The sequence below is a fragment of the Triticum urartu genome, chromosome 2A (genome assembly GCF_056163025.1).
Source record: "Triticum urartu cultivar PI428250 chromosome 2A, HENAU_Tu73, whole genome shotgun sequence".
NCBI classification, from domain to species: Eukaryota; Viridiplantae; Streptophyta; class Magnoliopsida; order Poales; family Poaceae; genus Triticum; species Triticum urartu.
Genome location: NC_141874.1, coordinates 210,129,616 through 210,135,695, shown reverse-complemented (window position 1 = coordinate 210,135,695; position 6,080 = coordinate 210,129,616). Strand labels below are relative to the sequence as shown.

The window sequence follows — 6,080 nt, the reverse complement described above, 5'->3', positions numbered from 1 at the left end:
AAAGAAGATTACATCGAATAGATCTCCACAAGAGAGGGGGAGAACTTTGTATTGAGATCCAAAAAGAGAGAAGAAGCCATCTAGCTAATAACTATGGACCCGAAGGTCTGAAGTAAACTACTCACACTTCATCGGAGAGGCTATGGTGTTGATGTAGAAGCCCTTTGTGATCGATGCCCCCTCCGGCGGAGCTCCGGAAAAGGCCCCAAGATGGGATCTCATGGATACAGAAAGTTACGGCGGTGGAATTAGGGTTTTGGCTCCGTATCTGGTAGTTTGGGGATACGTAGGTATATATAGGAGGAAGAAGTACATCGGTGGAGCAACATGGGCCCCACGAGGGTGGAGGGCGCGCCTGGGGGTAGGCGCGCCCCCTACCGCGTGCCCTCCTGGTTGCTTTCTTGACGTAGGGTCCAAGTCCTCTGGATCATGTTCGTTCCGAAAATCACGTTCCCGAAGGTTTCATTCCGTTTGGACTCCGTTTGATATTCTTTTTCTGTGAAACTCTGAAATAGGCAAAAACAACAATTCTGGGCTGGCCTCCGGTTAATAGGTTAGTCCAAAAAATAATATAAAAGTGTATAATAAAGCCTAATGATGTCCAAAACAGGATATAATATAGCATGGAACAATCAAAAATTATAGATACGTTGGAGACGTATCATGAAGGCGTCGCTGAAATGTACTCTAGGCTTGCTCTCATCACAAATGAGATTGCCGGCTTAGGAAGTGAAGAGATGACCGATAGATTCATCATCAAGAAGATCCTAAGAGCCCTGGATGGAAAATATGATACCGTGTGAACATTCATCCAAATGATGCCCAATTACAAAGATCTCAAGCCAACAGAAGTTATTGGAAGAATTGTTGCTCATGTGATGTCACTCAAGGATAAGGAAGAGCTTCACAACAAGTCAAGTGGTGCTTACAAAGCCTCGTTTGATGCTCACACACCATCAAGTGACAAGCAAACCTTCAGTGAAGAATTGAGTCTAATGGTGAAGAACTTCAACAAGTTCTACAAGAGTAGAAGCAAGGAAAGAAGTTCCAAGTCAAGGTCCTACAATGACAAAAGATCTTCTAGTCTTGAGCGTAATTGCTACAATTATGGAAGACCCGGACACTACTCCAATGAATGTACGGCCCCCTACAAAATAATAGAAGATTCTCCCAAAAGAAGGAGTAGAAGAGAAGAATCACCATCAATAAAGAGACGGGGTAGAGATGATCGTTATGAACGAAGACCCTCTCGGAGAAGCAAGGACTCAGAAAGGAAGGACAAGTCGTCAAGGAGTTACACAAAAAGAAGACATCAAGTGTGACGCCCCTAATTTGACCGTACACTAATCATACACGCAAACGTGTACGATCAAGATCAGGGACTCACGGGAAGATATCACAACACAGCTCTACAAATAAAATAAGTCATACAAGCATCATATTACAAGCCAGGGGCCTTGAAGGCTCGAATACAAGAGCTCGATCATAGACGAGTCAGCGGAAGCAACAATATCTGAGTACAAACATAAGTTGAACAAGTTTGCCATAAGAAGGCTAGCACAAACTGGGATACAAATCGAAAGAGGCGCAGGCCTCCTGCCTGGGATCCTCCTAAACTACTCCTGGTCGCCGTCAGCGGGCTGCACGTAGTAGTAGGCACCTCCGGTGTAGTAGGAGTCGTCGTCAACGGTGGCGTCTGGATCCTGGGCTCCAACATTTGGTTGCGACAACCAGGTAGAAGGGATAGGGGGAAAAGAAGGAGAAAGCAACCGTGAGTACTCATCCAAAGTACTCGCAAGCAAGGAACTACACTACACATGCATGGATATATGTGTAAAGGGGCCATATCGGTGGACTGAACTGCAGAATGCTAGAATAAGAGGGGGATAGCTAATCCTGTCAAAGACTACGCTTCTGGCAGCCTCCGTCTTGCAGCATGTAGAAGAGAGTAGATTGAAGTCCTCCAAGTAGCACCGCATAGCATAAACCTAACCGATGATCCTCCCCTCGTCGCCCTGTGAGAGAGCGATCACCGGTTGTATCTGGCACTTGGAAGGGTGTGTTTTATTAAGTATCTGGTTCTAGTTGTCATAAGGTCAAGGTACAACTCCAAGTCGTCCTGTTACCGAAGATCGCAGCTATTCGAATAGATTAACTTCCCTGCAGGGGTGCACCACATTTCCCAACACGCTCGATCCCCTTTGTCCGAACACACTTTCCCGGGTCATGCCCGGCCTCGGAAGATCAACACGTCGCAGCCCTACCTAGGCACAACAGAGAGGTCAGCACGCCGGTCTAAATCCTATGGCGCAGGGGTCTGGGCCCATCGCCCTTTGCACACCTGCACGTTGCGAACGTGGCCGGCAGCAGACCTAGCCTAGCAGGCATTCCGGTCCAATCCGGCGCGCGCCGCTCAGTCGCTGACGTCACGAAGGCTTCGGCTGATACCACGACGTTGAGTGCCCATATCTGTCCCCGCGTAGATGGTTAGTGCGTATAGGCCAGTAGCCAGACTCAGATCAAATACCCAGATCTCGTTAAGCGTGTTATTTTGAAGTAACCGCGAACGCCGACTAGGGCCAGGCCCACCTCTCTCCTAGGTGGTCTCAACCTTCCCTGTCGCTCCGCCTCAAAGTAACAGTCGGGGGCCGTCGGGAACTCAGGCCCACCACTACCTGGATGGAGCCGCCTGCCCCTTCAGCCCCCATCTCCAAACAGTATCACCGGTAATGTAACAGTGTAAAGTATATAGTATATGCCCGTGATCACCTCCCGAAGTGATCATGGCCCAGTAGTATAGCATGGAAGACGGACAAGAATGTAGGGCCACTGATGGAATACTAGCATCCTATACTAAGCATTTAGGATTGCAGGTAAGGGTAACCACTGTAGCAACAAATGACAGGCTATGCATCAGGATAGGATTAACGGAAAGCAGTAACAAGCTACACTACTCTAGTGCAAGCGGTAGAGAGAAGAATAGGCAATATCTGGTGATCAAAGGGGGGGGCTTGCCTGGTTGCTCTGGCAAGAAGGAGGGGTCGTCAACTCCGTAGTCGAACGGGGCGGCAGCAGCGTCGGTCTCGTAGTCTATCGCAGAGAAGAGGGGGGAGAAACAATAAATACAATGCAAACATAAGCATGACGATGTGTGACGTGACAATGAGCGGTGCTAGGTGTGCCCTAACGCGGTAGTAGGTGATACCGGCGAAGGGGGAAAACATCCGGGAAAGTATTCCCGGTGTTTCGCGTTTTTGGATGGGTGTAACGGAGGGTGAAGTTGCGTGTTTTCTATGCTAGGGATGTGTGGCGGGCGAATGGATCGCGAATTCGGATTCGTCTCGTCGTTCTGAGCAACTTTCATGCACAAAGTTTTTTCATCCGAGTTACGGTTTATTTTATATAACTTTCTACAATTTTAATCATTTTCTAATATCCTGATTTAATTTAATTCAAATTATTAAATACAGAAACTGCTATGGGTACACGGAAGTGTACCCAGCAGTGTGTTCATGTGTATGACAGATGGGACCCGTTAACTGCTGAGTCAGCAGTCAACAGTCCCAGTTGACTAGTCAAAGTGGGCCAGGGGACCCGCATGTCATTCACTTTTAGTCCTAATTCAGATTAGTTAGATTAAATAGGTAATTAGTTTAATTAAACTTGATTAGTTAATTTCAACAGAATTAATTAGGTTAATTATTTAGTTAATTAATTGTTTAATATTTAATTTTATTTATTTATTTTCATTTTTTTAAACCGTTCCAGGGGCGTGGGCCCCGTTTGACATAGGTAAGGGGGGCCATTGGGGGCCACTGGTCAGCGACCCAGCGGGTGGCCCCGGGGGAATGCCCCGTAGGCGGTGCCGGAGAGAGCTCCGGTGAGCCTCTCCCGTGGCGGCACTTCGCCAGATAAGGCCGGAAACGCAGCAGAGGGGGCCCCCAGGCCTGCTGTTTGGACCTACAGGTGCGGTCCGGCACCGCGCACGCGATGGTGACAACGGCCGGCACCGGGGACGGTTGGAGCATCGCCGGCTTTGAGCGAGGTGGATGGCTAGTGCGGGAGAGGTCGAAGCCAGTGATGCGGGACGCGGGAGGGGTTGGCGTCAGGGGTGCGGGTTTTGCGGGTGTGCGGGCATCGGAAGCGCGGAGCTGCAGCACGACGAGCACTCGTGCCTGGGCATGCACGGGCGCACCCTGGATGCGACGGGGAGTGCGTGGGAGCGTGGCGGATGCGGCGGTGAGCGCGGCCGAACGCACGCGGGACGGCGGTGCGCGGGCGCGCGCATCGGGCGTGGCCAGGAGCATAGAGGGGGGAGAGGGGAGGCGTGACCGGCGCGACAGCTCACCACGAAGCTGTAGGGGGGTGGCAGTGGGGGTCGAGGAGGATGGGGACGTCCGGCGATCGGCGGGGCTCCAGTGGCGACGACGCGGACGAGGGCGAGGCGGCGACGCACGGCGGCGGCGGGGCGATGGGGTCGGGGGTTTGCCCCGATCCAGATCGGGCAGAGGAGGGAGAGGAAGGAGTTCCGGTGGGGAGGGCGGCGTTGGCGACGGCCGAGGTGCTCTGGATGGCGACAAGCGCTGGGCATCGGGGAAGTTGCCCCCCGATCCAGATCGGGGGGGAGAACGAGTGGGGATCGTGGGGGCGAGTGGGGGTGTGCGGCGCTAGGGTTTCAGGGGAGTGGGGTTAAGGTAGGCGGGGTGGGCCGGCTAGCTGGGCCGTGGCCCAGTTGGGTCGGGGGGTCCTATTCCTTTTTTTTTGCTTCCTTTGTTTTGTTTTTCTTTTTACTTTTATTTCCCTTATCTTATTTATTTTATTTTCCTTTCAGTTCCTATTTATAATAGTTTCATTACATACCAAAATGACACCTAAATGGATGTTACCAACAATGCCACTGTCACATTATTTTTCTACCCAAACTAAAAATTGTTTTGTAATTGTTCAATTTTTAAATATCATTTAAATAGTAGTTTTGCTACTGTTTTATTTACTATAGTGCATTTAAACACTTTTATAAAAGTGTGGTTTCACCACCATAATTACTTATGATTTATGTGACACGCTTAGTGCATTTTACTTTGAAAGTTTAAATTTTTTTGTTGTTTGCCTTGGTTTGGAAATTGAATTAGAATCGGTTTCGAATCAACGCGAGTTCATCTACAGTAATCGAGGTGACGTGGCATAATTAGCAGAGGGTTACTGTAGCTTAACTATCCGGGCGTCACAATTCTCCTCCACTACAAGAAATCTCGTCCCGAGATTTAGGAGCGGTTATAAGGGGGAAGGGATCTGGTTATGAAATTCTAACGATTCTTCTCGATGCGAAGGGGTCGATCCATTACATTGATGTCTTCAGTCCTCTGCTTCCGGTCGTCATGATGAAGTTGTCGTCCTTCCTTCAGGAACTTCACCGTACTTACGAATAGGTAACGGAGCAGATCGACAATGACAGAATGTTATAAAGGTAATAATCTGGGATTAACCCATGAATGAGCATATGAGTACCTCTCGAGTTTGAATAAATAAAACACATCGAGAGTAAAGTTCGAAGGTACAATAAGAAGTTTCAAGCATTCAGGCAATTGTTCAATGCCTAGTCAGAAGGTGAAAGGGGTTTCAAAGCAACGGAATAATTATTGTTTCCGATGCCAGAATTTGTGATCTCATCGGGAGGTGGCTCATGAATTACATACGAGTCCACGCGGGAGGAATAACTTTGGGAACAGGGGGTGTACAGGAGAGTCAGGTTTCGACGTGGGCCCATGGGCCGCACATGTGGGTTAAAAGTAGGAAGGGTGATGACGTCTTGCACGATCATGTAAGTAAGGCCTGTCAGAGGGTAGCATGTTAGTTATGTTGGCAACAATGTCGGTACCAAGGGCGAGGGACGAAGAGAACCCTTTTCCTGCTCGTTGAACGAGGCTGGCCATTAGGCAAAGTTCTCGTCCGTCGGTGGATACTGGAATGTCATCAACAATAGTAACAGGTTCTTACTAACATAGTTGTACACCGAGGTGCTTACAAAAGCAGGAGAATATTACTGCTTAGATCATATAGATCACAAGAAAGCTGGGCGT

The 6,080-nt window shown here is 49.2% G+C and overlaps 1 long non-coding RNA gene across 1 annotated transcript; it reads right to left on the bottom strand.

Moving 5' to 3' along the window:
- Positions 1 to 1,412: 1,412 nt before the first annotated feature.
- On the bottom strand, positions 1,413 to 4,641 carry LOC147984588 (uncharacterized). The gene is made up of 2 exons (XR_015615056.1): positions 4,349 to 4,641; positions 1,413 to 3,090 (listed from the first exon to the last, which is right to left on the bottom strand). It is a non-coding gene; the product is annotated as an uncharacterized LOC147984588 (long non-coding RNA).
- Positions 4,642 to 6,080: the final 1,439 nt, after the last annotated feature.